The sequence below is a fragment of the Aethalodelphis obliquidens genome, unplaced genomic scaffold (assembly GCF_003676395.1).
Source record: "Aethalodelphis obliquidens isolate GAN/ISIS:26980383/991018 unplaced genomic scaffold, ASM367639v1 scaffold8, whole genome shotgun sequence".
NCBI lineage: Eukaryota > Metazoa > Chordata > Mammalia > Artiodactyla > Delphinidae > Aethalodelphis > Aethalodelphis obliquidens.
Window position 1 is genome coordinate 42,651,118 of NW_020837952.1, and position 16,358 is coordinate 42,667,475.

The 16,358-nt window shown below is 39.9% G+C and overlaps 1 protein-coding gene and 1 pseudogene across 22 annotated transcripts in view; both read right to left on the reverse strand.

Moving 5' to 3' along the window:
• The window catches only part of ANKS1B (ankyrin repeat and sterile alpha motif domain containing 1B), a 1,179,755-nt gene that overhangs the window by 275,331 nt on the left and 888,066 nt on the right, over positions 1 to 16,358 (reverse strand). The gene's annotated exons all lie outside the window — the stretch shown is intronic.
• Positions 14,329 to 14,932, reverse strand: LOC113620884 (AP-3 complex subunit sigma-2 pseudogene; annotated as a pseudogene).

Sequence of the window (16,358 nt, forward strand, 5' to 3'; positions counted from 1 at the left end):
GGCAGAACACTCTATGACATAAATCACAGCAAGATCCTTTTTGACCCCCACCTCCTAGAGAAATGGAAATAAAAACAAGAATAAACAAATGGGACCTGATGAAACTTCAAAGCTTTTGCACAGCAAAGGAAACCATAAACAAGACCAAAAGACAACCCTCAGAATGGGAGAAAATATTTGCAAATGAAGCAACTGACAAAGGATTAATTTCCAAAATTTACAAGCAGCTCATGCAGCTCAATAACAAAAAAACAAACAACCCAATACAAAAATAGGCAAAAGACCTAAGTAGACATTTCTCCAAAGAAGATATACAGACTGCCAACAAACACATGAAAGAATGCTCAACATCATTAATCATTAGAGAAATGCAAATCGAAACTACAATGAGATATCATCTCACACCAATCAGAATGGCCATCATCAAAAAATCTAGAAACAATAAATGTTGGAGAGGGTGTGGGGAAAAGGGAACACTCTTGCACTGCTGGTGGGAATGTGAATTGGTACAGCCACTATGGAGAACAGTATGGAGGTTCCTTAAAAAACTACAAATAGAACTACCATATGACCCAGCAATCCCACTACTGGGCATATACCCTGAGAAAACCATAATTCAAAAAGAGTCATGTACGAAAATGTTCATTGCAGCTCTATTTACAATAGCCTGGAGAAGGAAACAACCTAAGGTCCATCATCGGATGAATGGATAAAGAAGATGTGGCACATCCATACAATGGAATATTATTCAGCCATAAAAAGAAATGAAATTGAGCTATTTGTAATGAGGTGGATAGACCTAGAGTCTGTCATACAGAGTGAAGTAAGTCAGAAAGAGAAAGACAAATACCGTATGCTAACACATATATATGGAATTTAAGAAAAGAAAATGTCATGAAGAACCTAGGGGTAAGACAGGAATAAAGACACAGACCTACTAGAGAACGGACTTGAGGATATGGGGAGGGGGAAGGGCAAGCTGTGACAAAGCGAGAGAGGCATGGACATATATACACTACCAAACGTAAGGTAGATAGCTAGTGGGAAGCAGCCGCATGGCACAGGGAGATCAGCTCGGTGGTTTGTGACCGCCTGGAGGGGTGGGATAGCGAGGGTGGGAGGGAGGGAGACGCAAGAGGGAAGAGATATGGGAACATATGTATATGTATAACTGATTCACTTGGTTATAAAGCAGAAACTAACGCACCATTGTAAAGCAATTATACCGCAATAAAGATGTTAAAAAAAAACAACAACTGAACTGTAAAAGAAAACATGGTATATGCATACAATAGCATATTATATAACTAAAAAAGAAGGAAATCCCGCCGTTTACAACAACATGAGTGAATTTGGAGAACATTATGCTAAGTGAAAAAAGCCAGACACAGAAGAAAAAATACTACATGATATCACTTATGTGATGAATCTAAAATAGTTAAACTCATAGAAGCAGAGTGGTTGCCAAGGGCTTGGGGGAGGGGGAAACAGCTAGGTATTTATAAAACGGTACAACGTTTCAGTTTTACAAGATTAATAGATCCTAAAGAGGTACTGTACAGCATAGTGCCTATAGTTACTACTGTATTGTGTACTCAAAAATTTGCTAAGAAGGTAGATCTCATACAACATGTTCTTATCACAAAATAACAAATAATAATATAATATATAATAAATAATAATATATAATTAATAATATAACAAATGTAATATCACATGTAATAACATGTAATAATAAATACATCACTTTTGGAAGTCATTAATAGCTTCATGGCACAGATTGTGGTTATGGGTTCACGGGAGTAGACTCATCTCCAAACTCATCAAGTTGTACATATTAATTATGTGCAGCTTTTTTAAGTTAGAGAACTTTTTTTAAAAAAAGGAATGTAGGGACTTCCCTGGTGGTGCAGTGGTTAAGAATCAGCCTGCCAGTGCAGGGGACATGGGTTCGAGCCCTGGGCTGGGAGGATCCCACGTGCCACGGGGAGGCTGAGCTCGTGTGCCACAACTACTGAAGCCCACGTGCCTGGAGCCCATGCTCTGCAACAAGGAGGGGCCACTGCAATGAGGCCCGTGCACTGCAATGAAGAGTGGCCCCCGCTCTCCACAACTGAAGAAAGCCCACATGCAGCAATGAAGACCCAACGCAGCCAAAAATAAAAATAAATTAAAAAAAAAAAAAGGAATGTATACTGGAGAAAACGAATATAATAATAGCATATTCCTTGGTAAAAAAAATTAAGTGTGTAAATATAAGGACTAGAACAATATATACAATATATTTACATTATTTTTAAGAAGAATCATAACAAAAACATGCTAAAATTTCACCCCAAAATATAACCATCAATATACCAAAAACGTACCACATATCATTATATGCTAATAGCCATTTAAAATTACTGGAAGGATAGGTACTAAACTATTTTTAACAGAAGTTACCTCTTTCTCTGGGGACTGGTATTGGGTAGGTAGAAAGGAGTAGGAAAATGGCAAGGAGACCCTTTCACTTTGTATTCTATATATTTCTGCATTGTTTGAATTAACTGAAACAATAATTAATTATAACTTATTGAAAATAAAACCAAATATTAAAAATTACAACCTTCTTATAGGTGACAATTTTCACACATTGAAATGGCATAGTAAGCAACCAACAAACACTTAGAAAATGTTTGGTGTGTATTATTCTTACCATCTCAGAAAACTATATTCTTCGGAATTCCCTGGCGGTCCGGTGGTTAGGACTCCGTGCTCTCACTGCTGAGGCCCAGGTTCAATCTTGTTTGGGGAACTAATATCCCACAAGCCATGCAGCCAAAAAAAAAGACCCAGCCTTATCAATCTGACCTGGGACACTGATGGGCAATACGCACTTCTGGGCTCCTGAGGTTGAAGGCTTTGTGGTGCTACATCACAGCTGAACTCCTTCTGCCCAGGCCTGCTCCCCCGCTTATGTTAAAAAACAACAACAACTATATTCTTGTTCAATCTTTTGATATTTGATTGCTTTTCAGTGTATTCATATAATTATTATTGAAATTTCCCAAATTTCTTTTGTTGAAAAGGTTCATTTCAAAGTTCTTTGGAAGCAACTATACTCCAGGAAAAATTAAAAACAAACAAACAAAAAACCCCAAAGTTCTTTGGAGTTTGTACTCATTTTAGATTGGGCCATGTTTCTTTTCTCTTAAAATGAAAAATAGCGATGTTTTCTAACTACCTCTGATAATGTTCACACACACTGCCTTTTGTTTTGGAACCTTCTCAAGGGCAAATGGATATTTGTCTGGTGTTCAATGTGCGACCTGTCCTTGTGCCACTTTTCCAGTGTGATGTGGAAAGAACAGCTGTCATCTGTCCTGGGAATTCTGCCTAGAGTCTGGCACCATGGGAATTTACCCAGGCTGCTTTGGGGGAAGACGTCTGAGATTTCATGATAATAGTAATTGTGAACTAGAAAGACACTAGAACTGGAGGAGTTAAAGGGAGATCTCACAGAGGATTAAGAATTTGATGTAAGTCAACTATACTTCAATTAAAAAAAAAGAATTTGAGATGATTCTTGGAACCAGGCAGACTTAAGTGTATTTTTGAAGTTAGCTTTATTTTATTATTATATTCTAAAACATAAGGGATGATTTTCTAACAAGAATTCTATGGGGAACTTGTGAACCTGGATCATATTTAAATAAGGTTACTGAAAATAAAAGTGAAAACAATCACTGAGAATTGTATCGCTTTGAGTTTGAAGGAAAGCTGCACATAAGACAATACATTCCGTCCTTTGGAAGCTTGTGTCCTTATATGAGAGAGATTGCTAGAGGAGTGGTGAGAAAACGGTAGTATGTATGTCATGAAAGCATAGCTAATAAGCTAACAAGTTCTAGTAAACATAAAAATGTTAAAAGATGGAAATATATTAAAAGAGGTATTATATGTAAAATCTATTAAATGTAAAATGTATAAAAGATTAAAATCCATGTATCTATGTAAAAAAGAGAAAAAATCCTCAACACTCTAGAGGAGCTTTGATCAACCACTACAAATAATAACCTATTTACATATAATCTAGAATGAATACTAAGTAACAACGACAAAATATTTTCACTATCGTATTTTGCTTTGCCTTTGGAATACAAAGTGATGGAGTAAAGTACTTGGTGCTGCCTGCTTTGGCTGGAAGAACACCAGGACCACCTAGTGGATTTTCCATTTACTGCACTACCCTTATGCTTTAGTTATTACTAAATTGTAACTGCTGAGATAAGCCTTAAAGTGAAATCAGTAGTCATGATCTCTTTGTGGCTTATAACCGAAACAGTAACTGTTAATCATCAGACAAAACTGTCCCTGAATACTCGAAGAGAAGTCCCTGCCCACCAAACACTCACCAACTAGCACGGTGCTGCACTTAGAAGCACAGCCAGAGTTAAACATTTGGCTGCTGAGATATACACCTGGAACTTTAAATTTTCCGTGAAAGTCGGCAAACAAGGTAAACTGCAGAACCTCATCTGCATTCATGGAAGAGGCATCTTTTCAATGAACAAGAGTAGAGAACTCTGCAGAGCACAAGCCAAGGGGTTACACTAGCAGCTTGACCTTTATATAAATCTGCGGGTACACAAACTCGGGTTTATAATCAATTTCGTTTTTGGAGCAAAGTAGCTCATATGGTTACAGTGTGTCCTGGCCATTCTGTATCCCATGGCTGAGCCAGCTGGGTCTCTGCCTCTCTGTGGTGATGACAGATGTTTCATATTTTTATTTGGGGTGATGGTTCAGAGAAATAACAAACATTCTGGGAAAAGATACTTTGGTGAGATGCAGAAGGTTATACAGCATCCAATTTTAGTAAATTCTGATGTTGAGTCAAACATTAATTGAATATCATGATTTTTTATGTATCAAAAGAAAAAGAACACCAGGATCTAAGGAGAATGAGAAAGTTGATGCGATTTGAACCTGTGGGTGGGCTGTTTAACTGTGAAGCAGATGGTAGGCTTTAGGCTATGAGGTTGGTGATTTTCAGCCAGGCACCATGTGTGAAAGGCACGTGCATGGGCTGGCCTCTCCCAAGGCTGCATGGCTGGGGCTGCATGGGTGCCATCAGAGGAAATCTGTGGCGCTGAGACTGCAGCTCTACTAGTCTGCTAACAATTCTCATCTGAGTTTCTTCTCCCTACAGTGTGAAGGAGGTCAGGTGGACACTCTCTGAGGTCTGAAATTTCGAACTGTGATTTTTACAAGAGTGATGATCTCTTCTGAACTCCTTGGGAGCTAAGATAGGAACGATTCAGTTCACAAGAATAAAGCCCAATTCCTCTTCTTGTCGGAGTATCCAGTAAAATGCTAAGAAATGTGTGTGTAGAAGAGAAAAGGAAGAAGAGGAACAGAAGGGAGAATCAAAGATGGAGCAAAAACTTAGAAATGCAGAAAAAGATGATGCACATGAATAATGACAACAAAACAACAACCGATAGGATGGAGTGTAGAGAGAGGGAAGGACAGGACCTCAGAGAAGTCCAGGGGAAGGGCTTCCATGTGAAGGGCTTCTGTATAAAGAGCTTCATTTCCCAAGCTAGGCTGCCAGACTTCTGAGGGTCCATGAAGATAATAACGAGAGAGTGTTTAGCTGTTTCTAATATTTTGAAAAGCCCATTATTCTAACTCTTAGCACATACAGGAATTTGCAATTTTAAATTTAATGGTGTGCTTCTTTGTTTCCTGGGTCCATGAAGGCAGGACCATGTCTCTTTTACTGACCATGGAATAATCAGCACCACTGTTGTGCAATAGAGCCTGATGGTTAGAGCTGCATGCTCTGGAGCACAGACTTCCTGCTTCCCACATTGCTTCAACCACTTACTACCCATTGCATATATGCTGCCAATTGGCTGTCCTAACAAACATGTCAAGATCCCTTTTGCCCTGCGGCCTTCCATTATAGAGGCTTGAAAATGAAAAGAGAAAGACCTTGCATTTTACTTTCCTAGTCTCTCTTGCTGCTAGGGGTGGCCACATGACATAGACTTGGCCAATGAGAGGTGAGTAGAAAAGCAGCGAGGGATTCTTGGAAGGCTCTGACTCCCTGCGGAAAGGGACAGAAGCAGATAACACTACCATTTCTCTCATCTTCTTAACATAAATGTGGACATGATGCTTGGATACAGGGCAGCCATTGTGCGCTCATGAGGGAAAAGGTCAGGCAGTTCTCAGAGATGCTAGCCCTGACATTGCTGAGCCACGGAACCAACACTCGGAACAAATGGCTTCCCAGTTATTGTTCTATGAGAGAAATAAATGTTTATTTGTTTCAGTGACTGTAAGTTGGGCTTTCTGTTACTTTTAGACAAAAGCATGGCTGTTATAACAGTTGTGTGACTGAGCAAGTTACTTTATTCTGCTTCAATATACTCATTTGAAAATGGGGATTATAGCAGTATCTTCTTTATAGGGTTATTACAAAGATTAAAGGAGATAATATATATAAAGAGCACAAAGTAAGCGCTACATAAGGGTAAACTGTTACTTTTCTTACTATTTTGATCATGGGCTCTCAATAAATCTTGGCTGAATGAGTGGAGGAGAAGATCAGACCCAAAGGGTATGGCTTGAACCCAAGTAGCAATAAGATGACTCAATTTTTCTGCTTGAGAAAAATGAGGAAATGGGGAGAGATGAGAAGGAGAGGGCGAATGAGGGAGGGCTAAAGAGCAGCCAGGTGGGTGCTATGTTGGGGTGAGATGGCCCATGAAAAATCTCCCATGGAGGATGGTTGACGTGCTGGTGCCAAGTATCAGAAGTATGGCCCACGCATACCAGCATCAAGTAGACACTGAATAAACATTGGTTGGCTCACTGAATAAATGAATGAACTGTTAGGGTGCTTACTGAAAAATAACTTGCTATCTCTTCCTTTAAACTAAAGAGATAGAAGTGACAGAAGGTTTTTCTCCAGTGCCATCTGCACATCTTTTACAATATTTGCCTGAAATTATGTGGGTGAAGATGTATTGCTCTATAATTGCCTGTGCCCTTGCAAGGAGCAGATAAGAACATCCGGTGAGGGCAGAAGCAGAAGCAGAAGGAACAGATTTCCCACAGAGTAAAATAGTCTGTTGTCATAAAAAGCCCCTTGCCGTAACATGAGAGAAAATGAAAAAGAGAACCTACAGAAGAGAAGCAGATACCTCCTAATAGGTGCATATCTCCAAGGCTTCCCACCAGGAGCCAGCTGCTCATCAAACAAGGAACAAATGAGTGGTCATGACTGGCTCCCATCATGCCCCAGCACCGGGGCTGGAGTGCATTGTAAGAACATCACTTTCACCGCCCTGGCCCAGTGTGACAGTCAGGATGCCATGTCAGAATTACCCAGCACAAACTGCTCCTTTGCATCTGCATTCACCCAAGCCTTCTCTGAGGAGGCTCAGTGCATTTCTAATCCATCCTAAAAACATGTGCAGAAAGCAAGGAAAATTTGAAACATATAAAAGGCTTAGTTACGGGATTATAAAGTAGATGCCTCCACACGAAGGATTAACTTTGATGCACATCTTTCTGAACATTATTTGCATCACAACTTGACATGAATGCCTCAAGTCTGGCCCTTTTACTCCCCTGTCCTCTTTCTGCATCTCTCCTTCTCCCTCTGGATTACTTTGGCTTGAATTTTGTGTGCATCTTTAAATGTGGTAAGCAAACGGAAAGCAAAATCCCCTTTGAATAGTGAATGGACTTGCATTTCTGTTTAGGGATGTGTATTTGCCCTTGGGCTCTATAAGGATGAGACATAAAATAAAACCTTGATACAGATGGGACACACACACACACACACACACACACACACACACACACACACACAAACACATGCGCCACACTACTCAAAGCAGATGTGAGTCAAAAACATATGCTGATAAACTTGATTTGCCGATGGCATTTTGAGCTGTGAGCCCGCTCAGTACATTTGAAGGGTTTGGCATACTATCTCTTCATGGGAATAAATAGATAGCGGGGATAAACAATAATGCTGAAAGTCTTTTTCCAACGACTGAAGAAATGGAGAGAAATCAGCATCTTGTCCACCCCCTCCAAACAAAGCCCCATGGTTGAGGCTTAGGTCAAATCCTATAACTTTGGTCATATTACAATGTAGAAACACTTTAAGACAGACTACACGGGGATGCAGGAAAAGAGAGAGCACAAACCTTCAGAATCATGGAGCTTTGACCAAAGCTCTCTCTCCTTAACTTGCCTTAAGATTTTGCCAGCTGAAGCTTTGTTTCTTCTAGCTGTAACTTACTCCATCCTATAGCACCAGTACTTTGAGAAATTAACTGATTCATTTATTTCACAAATATTTATTGAGTGCCAGACACTAGCAAAGGAGATACAGTATCTGCTTGTGAAGGAGTCATGGCTAACAACACTGCCCTGCATGAATGAATTTGAACTTGATTTCATATTAGGATAAGAGTAGAGCCTCACAGGTGGGCATGTTCATGAGGTTTATGCCCTCTTCCTCCTCATTCCTGTAAGCATTTATCTGGGGCCCATCTGTACGTGGGCTGTGCTGGGTGCAATGCCAAAGGGCAAAGCAAGTTAAGGGGCAACAGTCCTGTTCAACAGACCATGGACTTGCGATCAGAAGCAGGTCTACTTCACTTCGCTGTACAGTAGAAACCAACGCAACATTGCAAAACAACTATACCCAATAAAAAAAAAAAGGAAAGAAACAAGTCTCCTTCCTGTTGTTGTAACTCCTGCCATGTGTGGGCTCAGTCTGAAATTGCTTCTGGAATCTCAGAAATAAGGGAAGGCAAAAAATCTCAAATATGCTTTGAGATCTGCTTGTAGATTTTGATAACCATGATGATACTAATAAAACAATATTAATATTGTGTTTTTATTATGTGCCAGGCAATGTTCTAAACACTTTAAATGTCTTAATTCACTTATTCCTCTGTCATTTAGTATAAATACCACTGTTAGCCTTATTATTCATATGAAGAAACTGAGGCACTGAGTTAAAACCACTCACTTTTTTATATGAAGTTAATTTCAATATTTTATGTGATCCAATATATCCAAAATATTATGATTTCAACATGTAATCAATGTAAATACTATTAATGAGCATTTTACATTCTTTTTATTTTGTAGTAAGTCTTAGAAAGCCAGTGTATATTTTAATTAATTAATTAATATATATTTAAAACCCACTCACTTTTAACTGTTAGTCTATCAGGCAAGCTAACCCCAAGGACCACACAAATTCCTAACTATTAAGTTGTGTCGCTTCTCAGTCACTCTGCCAAAAAATACATAAACGGACAGCTTCTACAATTAAATCCAGAATATCAAGTTGCTCTAATAAAGAATAAAAATAGGTTATTCTCTTGCTTTTGTTCCACTGTTTTTGTTTTTCTCCAAATAAGACCAAGTCTTTAATCCATAGTTACCTTAAGAATGTGATGTAAGAGTTGGAGCTGTCTACCTACTCACCAGCTGTTTTTATAGGAAGATGATCAGGAACTAGTTATGAAAGAATCATATTGTTTAATCTGGCATCAGAGCACTTGAGAAACCACAGACCTGGTGAGTTAGAAAATATGTAGGCAGAAATGATGTCTCCATGGAAACAGATGTGAAGATTCAAGTGAATACTAGGTCCATTAGACTTTTCACGAACGCAGCGGCAGATTTTGTTGTTTTTTTTTGACACTTCTATAACCTGTTTATTGAGGAGACTGACCATGGTGAGGAGGAAGCCAGAAACACATTTTCCTCTCTAGTCACTGCTTCTAACTCTTCTATGTCCAATCTCCTACCTCTTCTACATGATATCTCTCAATGACATGTTGGGAAGGCACATACAGTCACTGAAAGTTCTGTCTGGTCGTTTAATATTACAACCTCACATCCAGTTCAAGACTTTCCACTGCTCCATTTATGGCTAGACCTGTAACTCAAGGGCCTGATGTGGGGCTGCTCTAGTTCTAGGATACCTCCCTTCCACTTCCTGCAAGACCCAATGCTTCTTGTTTTGGAGGCTGGGAGAGAGGATGGGATGGGGTAACGCATTTTGCTTCCTCCATTGGTTTTGCTGCTTCTCTGGCTCACACCAAAGGCATACCTCCCGGCGTTAGCTGTCTCAGGGACATGTGTGGGTTCTCTAGGGTCCCTTACATGAGAGGGTTCAATCGTGTTCAGCCCCCCTCAGCAACCTCAGCCACCCATAAGCTGTAACTGCACTGCCTGCATTTTCCTGCCCAGTGGGCACCTTACTAACCTGTGGGTTGGGTTGTGGGAGAAGGAGTGTTGATATAGCAGGAAGAGTTTTGCTACTTAGTGAGCCCTAAAGAAAATATTTGGTAGATGTTCTGTTTGTAATATGAGACACTTAACAACTCTTTTGCCCAGCTTTGGGCCCCAGGCACCAGTTCTTAGACCAAAAGAAAATTCTCTTTTGTATCCTGATCATAATAATAAACTTCGAGCTGAGGACACGAGGAGGGGGAAGGGTAAGCTGGGACGAAGTGAGAGAGTGGCATGGACTTATATACACTACCAAATGTAAAATAGATAGCTAGTGGGAAGCAGCTGCATAGCACAGGGAGATCAGCCCGGTGCTTTGTGACCACCTAGAGGGGTGGGATAGGGAGGGTGGGAGGGAGACACAAGAGGGAGGGGATATGGGGATATATGTATATGTATAGCTGATTCACTTTGTTATACAGCAGAAACTAACACACCACTGTAAAGCAATTATATTCCAATAAAGATGTTAAAAAAATAATAAACTTTGATCAAAGCCTTAGGATAAGAAAGCATCAGGAGTTCTTTCTTCTCTCTTCCTTCCTTCCTCCCTCCCTTCCTTCTTTCTTTCCTTCCCTTCTTCCAAACAAAAACCATATAAATTGAAATAAGAGGGATAAAAAAAGCCTAGAAAATCAGTATTATCTTAGTGTCATTGACAGAACTTTAACAGAGCAGAGGAGTTTGGAATATTAGAAGATAAACAGTTTTAGTTTTCTGAGGATTTTGGTGGTATTTCTACCTGCTTAAATCTTGGACTGTACTTTTCCATGCCCAGGAAGCCACCTACAGCCCAGCTGATACTGCAATCAGCCACTGGGACTTTCTCACACTCTGAGCTCAACCTGCTTTTTTTAAAAAAATTTATGCCTTTGATTTTATTTTATCATATTAAAATTGCTATCCTTTCTTTCTTTTTAATTTATTTTTTTTTAAACAGCAGGTTCTTATTAGTTATCTATTATATACATATTCATCTATATATGTCAATTCCAATCTCCCAATTCATCCCACCACCACCAGCACCCACCCCCTGCCCTACTTTCCTGCCTTGGTGTCCATACATTTGTTCTCTACATCTGTGCCTCTATTTCTGCCTTGCAAACGGGTTCATCTGTACTATTTTTCTAGGTTCCACATATATGCGTTAAAATACGATATTTGTTTTTCTCTTTCTGACTTACTTCACTCTGTATGACAGTCTCTAGGTCCATCCACGTCTCTACAAATGACCCAATTTCGTTCCTTTTTATGGCTGAGTAATATTCCATCGTATATATGTGCCACGTCTTCTTTATCCATTCATCTGTCGATGGGCATTTAGGCTGCTTCTGTGACCTGGTTATTGTAAATAGTGCTGCAATGAACACTGGGGTGCATGTGTCTTTTTGAATTATGGTTTTCTCTGGCCATATGCCCAGTAGTGGGATTGCTGCGTCATACTGTAGTTCTATTTTTAGTTTTTTAAGGAACCTCCATACCATTCTCCATAGTGGCTGTATCAATTTACATTCCCATCAACAGTGCAAGAGTGTTCCCTTTTCTCCACACCTCTTCAGCATTTGTTGTTTGTAGATTTTCTGATGATGTCCATTCTAACCAGTGTGAGGTGATACCTCATTGTAGTTTTGATTTGCATTTCCCTAATAATTAGTGATGTTGAGCAGCTTTTCATGTGGCTCTTGTCCATCTGTATGTCTTCTTTGGAGAAATGTCTATTTAGGTCTTCTGCCAATTTTTGATTGGGTTGATTGTTTTTTTGATAGTGAGCTGCATGAGCTGTTTATATATTTTGGAGATTAATCCTTTGTCCATTGATCTATTTGCAAATATTTTCTCCTATTCTGAGGGTTGTCTTTCCATCTTGTTTATAGTTTCCTTTGCTGTGCAAAAGCTTTTAAGTTTCATTAGGTACCATTTGTTTGGTTTTATTTTTATCTCCATTACTCTAAGAGGTGGGTCAAAAAAGAGCTTGCTGTGAAATATGTCAAAGAGTGTTCTTCCTATGTTTCCCTCTAACAGTTTTACAGTATCTGGTCTTACCTTTAGGTCTTTAATCCATTTTGAGTTTATTTTTGTGTACGGTGTTAGGGAGTGTTCTAATTTTATTCTTTTACATGTAGCTACCCAGTTTTCCCAGCACCACTTATTGAAGAGGCTGTCTTTTCTCCATTGTATATTCTTGCCTCCTTTGTCACAGATTCGTTGATCATAGGTGCATGGGTTTATCTCTGGGCTTTCTATCCTGTTCCATTGATCTATATTTCTGTTTTTGTGCCAGTACCATATTGTCTTGATTACTGTAGCTTTGTAGTATAGTCTGATGTCTGGGAGTTTGATTCCTCCTGCTCCATTTTTTCCCCTCAAGATTGCTTTGGCCATTCAGGGTCTTTTGCGTCTCCATACAAATTTTAAGATTTTTTGTTCTATTTCTGTAAAAAATGCCATTAGTAATTTGATAGGGATTGCATTTAATCTGTAGATTGCTTTGGGTAGTACAGTCATTTTCACAATATTGAGTCTTCCAATCCAAGAACATGGTATATATTTCCAACTGTTTGTGTCATCTTTGTTTTCTTTCATCAGTGTCTTATAGTTTTCTGAGTACAAGTCTTTTACCTCCTTAGGTAGGTTTATTCCTAGGTATTTTATTCTTTTTGTTGCAATGGTGAATGGAATTGTTTCCTTAATTTCTCTTTCTGATCTTTCATTGTTAGTGTATAGGAATGCAAGAGATTTCTATGCATCAATTTTGTATCCTGAAAGTTTACCACATTCATTGATTAGCTCTAGTAGTTTTCTGGTGGCATCTTTAGGATTTTCTATGTATAGTATCATGTCATCTGCAAACAGTGACAGTTTTACTTCTTCTTTTCCAATTTGTATTCCTTTTCTTTTTCTTCTATGAATGCTGTGGCTAGGACTTCCAGAACTATGTTGAGTAATAGTGGTGAGAGGGGACATCCTTGTCTTGTTCCTGATCTTAGAGAAAATGCTTTCAGTTTTTCACCATTGAGAATGTTTGCTGTGGGTTTGTCGTATATGGCCTGTATTATGTCGAGGTAGGTTTCCTCTATGCCCACTTCCTGGAAAGTTTTTATCATAAGTGGGTGTTGAATTTTGTCAAAAGCTTTTTCTGCATCTATCGAGATGATCCTATGGCTTTTACTCTTCAATTTGTTAATATGGCGTATCACATTGATTGATTTGCGTATATTCAAAATCCTTGCATCCCTGGGATAAATCCCACTTGATCAAAGATTTTCTTTGAGGGGGACCCCTCTGGCTGTGGGGTGTGCCCTCCCTATTGGCAGAAATGTGGGGGGAAGGCAAACAACAGGCTTATGATCTGGATTGTGTCCTGCACATAAACACCTGGGAGAGCAGAGCCAGGGCTGTGGCAGTGGGGAGTATATGCCACAGGAGGTGGTGATGAGACAGCGTGGCTATACAAAAGGATTCTGGCTGTGCCAACTCTAGTAGAGCCAGTAGGCAACTCTGGATCTCATAAAATCCTGCCCTTATTTGCCACTCACGACATCCCCAAATCTAGAGGGTCAGCCCTTTTCTAGCTACGGCACCTCACCAGGAAAGTCAATGCTACAGGACCTCAGGGAGCCTCGTGGTGCTAAGGTTGAAGACTCAAGTCAGAGAACATCCTTGTGGTGGAGTTCTGGGAGCAGGGGAGCCTCTCACTACAGTCTGAAGTCCCTGGGAGTGGCTGCATGTGGCAGGTAAAGGGGGCGAGTGGCTTGGGCACCTGACCCCCACTGAGGAAGCCAGGGCCCCTCACATCTGCAGTGGTCACATGTACGAGAGACAGGCAAGGTCGCACATGTGAGAAGCAAGCACAGGCTGGCAGTGGACACAGGACTCCTTCCCGCTCCAGGACAGCAGGGGCCAGGGCCCAAGGCTGGACTTCTCAGGGCGCAGAGCGGGTTTTGCCGCAGGACTGGCTTGGCTTTGCTGGTTCCAAGGACTCAGTTCAGCCGTCTTCTACCCTCAGACAAACTGGGATAGGTTGGGAACCTTGATGTTGAGATCACCAATGTTGATATTCCGAGGCATCTCCGGCAGGTTGATGTTTTTCACGGCAGACATGGCCCAGGCGGGCACTGCTGAAAGGCCACCCTCAGATTTCTCCAGCCTGTTCTGAGCTTCAATCTGAGCCACAATTTCATTCATGTTTGTTTCCAACGCCATCCCACCCATCACCACCTCCTGAAGAACGTAGTGCACCTCATCCATGTGGAAGATCAAATCCAATTCACAAACATTTTCGAAACACTTATCCAGAGTCTCCACAAAAACCTGCTACACATACCTGGATGAGGTCCAAGATCCCAAGTTCACTCTCTGATGAATCCATACCAAATGCAAAGTAGAGGGTAGCATAATGCTGCTAAATCAGTTTGTAGTCAGAGCCACCAATCAAACTTCCACCCTCCAAGAAGTTACAGATGTTCTCATCCCGCTTGAGAACTAGATGGAAGGTCTCTCGAATAATTTGCTGCTGAATTTCTTCTGGGAAATGCTGGTAGAAGCGGACCAGCCGTGGCTTCACATGGTTATTGAAAACCAGAATCACCTGAATCATCTTTGCCCGCCATGCTCCTTTCACCACTGGCTGTTTCCAGAGAGCATCTCCTTCCCTTGTGTATGTATTTTAACTTATATAACTGTTATTATACTGTAGTTTATTCTATTTTTCACTTTTTATATTAAGCATTCTATTTTTAAGATCTATATATTTTGCTGTGTGTTCATCTGGTTTACTGCATCAAATTGCTGCATCTTAATTTAACATATGCACCAGAATATTTCACTTAGCCATTCTTCAGTGTTGGAAGCTCCAACTTCCCACTTTACAAACAATGCTCAAATAAGCATTCTTTAACATGGTTTTTATACACCCATTTGAGAATTTCTCTGGGATATATACCTAGGAATGAGACTGACTAGTCACTGAGTATACATATACTTGAGCCTCTTATATTTTACCCCTTTTGCTGCATTTGGGGTAATTTCATTAAATCTATTTTCCATTTCATATATTTTCTCTTTATCTGCGTCTAATATAGTATTTTAAAAACTTAAATGATTAGAAATCCTATTTGATTAAGGAAAATAGATCCAGAGAATGACTGAAGGAAAAAAGAAAATCAAATGACAATACAAAGACCCTTTCAAAAAAGATAAGACAGAACTTCTTTCTTGTGTGCTTTGTAATCTTAGGTTCTGTGTTCATAATTAGTTTTGAGCTCATATGAAGGAAACCTATGTGTATCAGTTAGCAGTTGATCAGGGAAACAGATCATTATGAGTGAAATAGAGTAATGGATTCATTAGAGAAATTATATGTTGTGCAGGTTAAGAAGTCTTTCTAAGACTGTTGACTTTGCATGTGGTGTTTGACCTGAGGTCATCATAGGTTAGCTTGGCAGGGAATCAGGAAGGAGAAGTGAATTTGAAGTGGGAGAGGACAAGGAGAAACTGGAACCCGTAAGGTCATATTAGAACCCCAAAGGACAAAAAATTGAACCCATGAGAATAAAGTGGAATGTGACTTTATCTCCCATCATCTCCAACTTAAATGATGCTGGTGACCTACAGAAGCCTGCACCCTTCACTATGGGGTTGTAACCACACTTGGCCCAGGACTCAGGGAAGCCAAAAGAAAAAATCCAGTGGGAACTGGAGAATTGCAGACCCAGGTTGTTCTCAACACCAATAAGGTAACTTAAAGATTAGCAATAACATGTGCAAATTGCCAATGCCTGCTGTCCTATACTGACTTTCAGAGTGCTAAAATGGCTGCTTCTTCATTTGTGCCTTTCAATTCTCAAGAAAATTTCCTTTGTGATTTGACTCACAAGGAAAGGAATTCTGAGAAACATAGTTTCAACTTAGCTAGGTTGATGTAGTATAAAGCCATCATACTATACTACTTTAGTTGAAGGTATGTCCCTTCAGAGATGTTTTGTTTATTTCTCTTAGTACCTTGAGGCATCTCTGGCCTGGTACCAATTTTT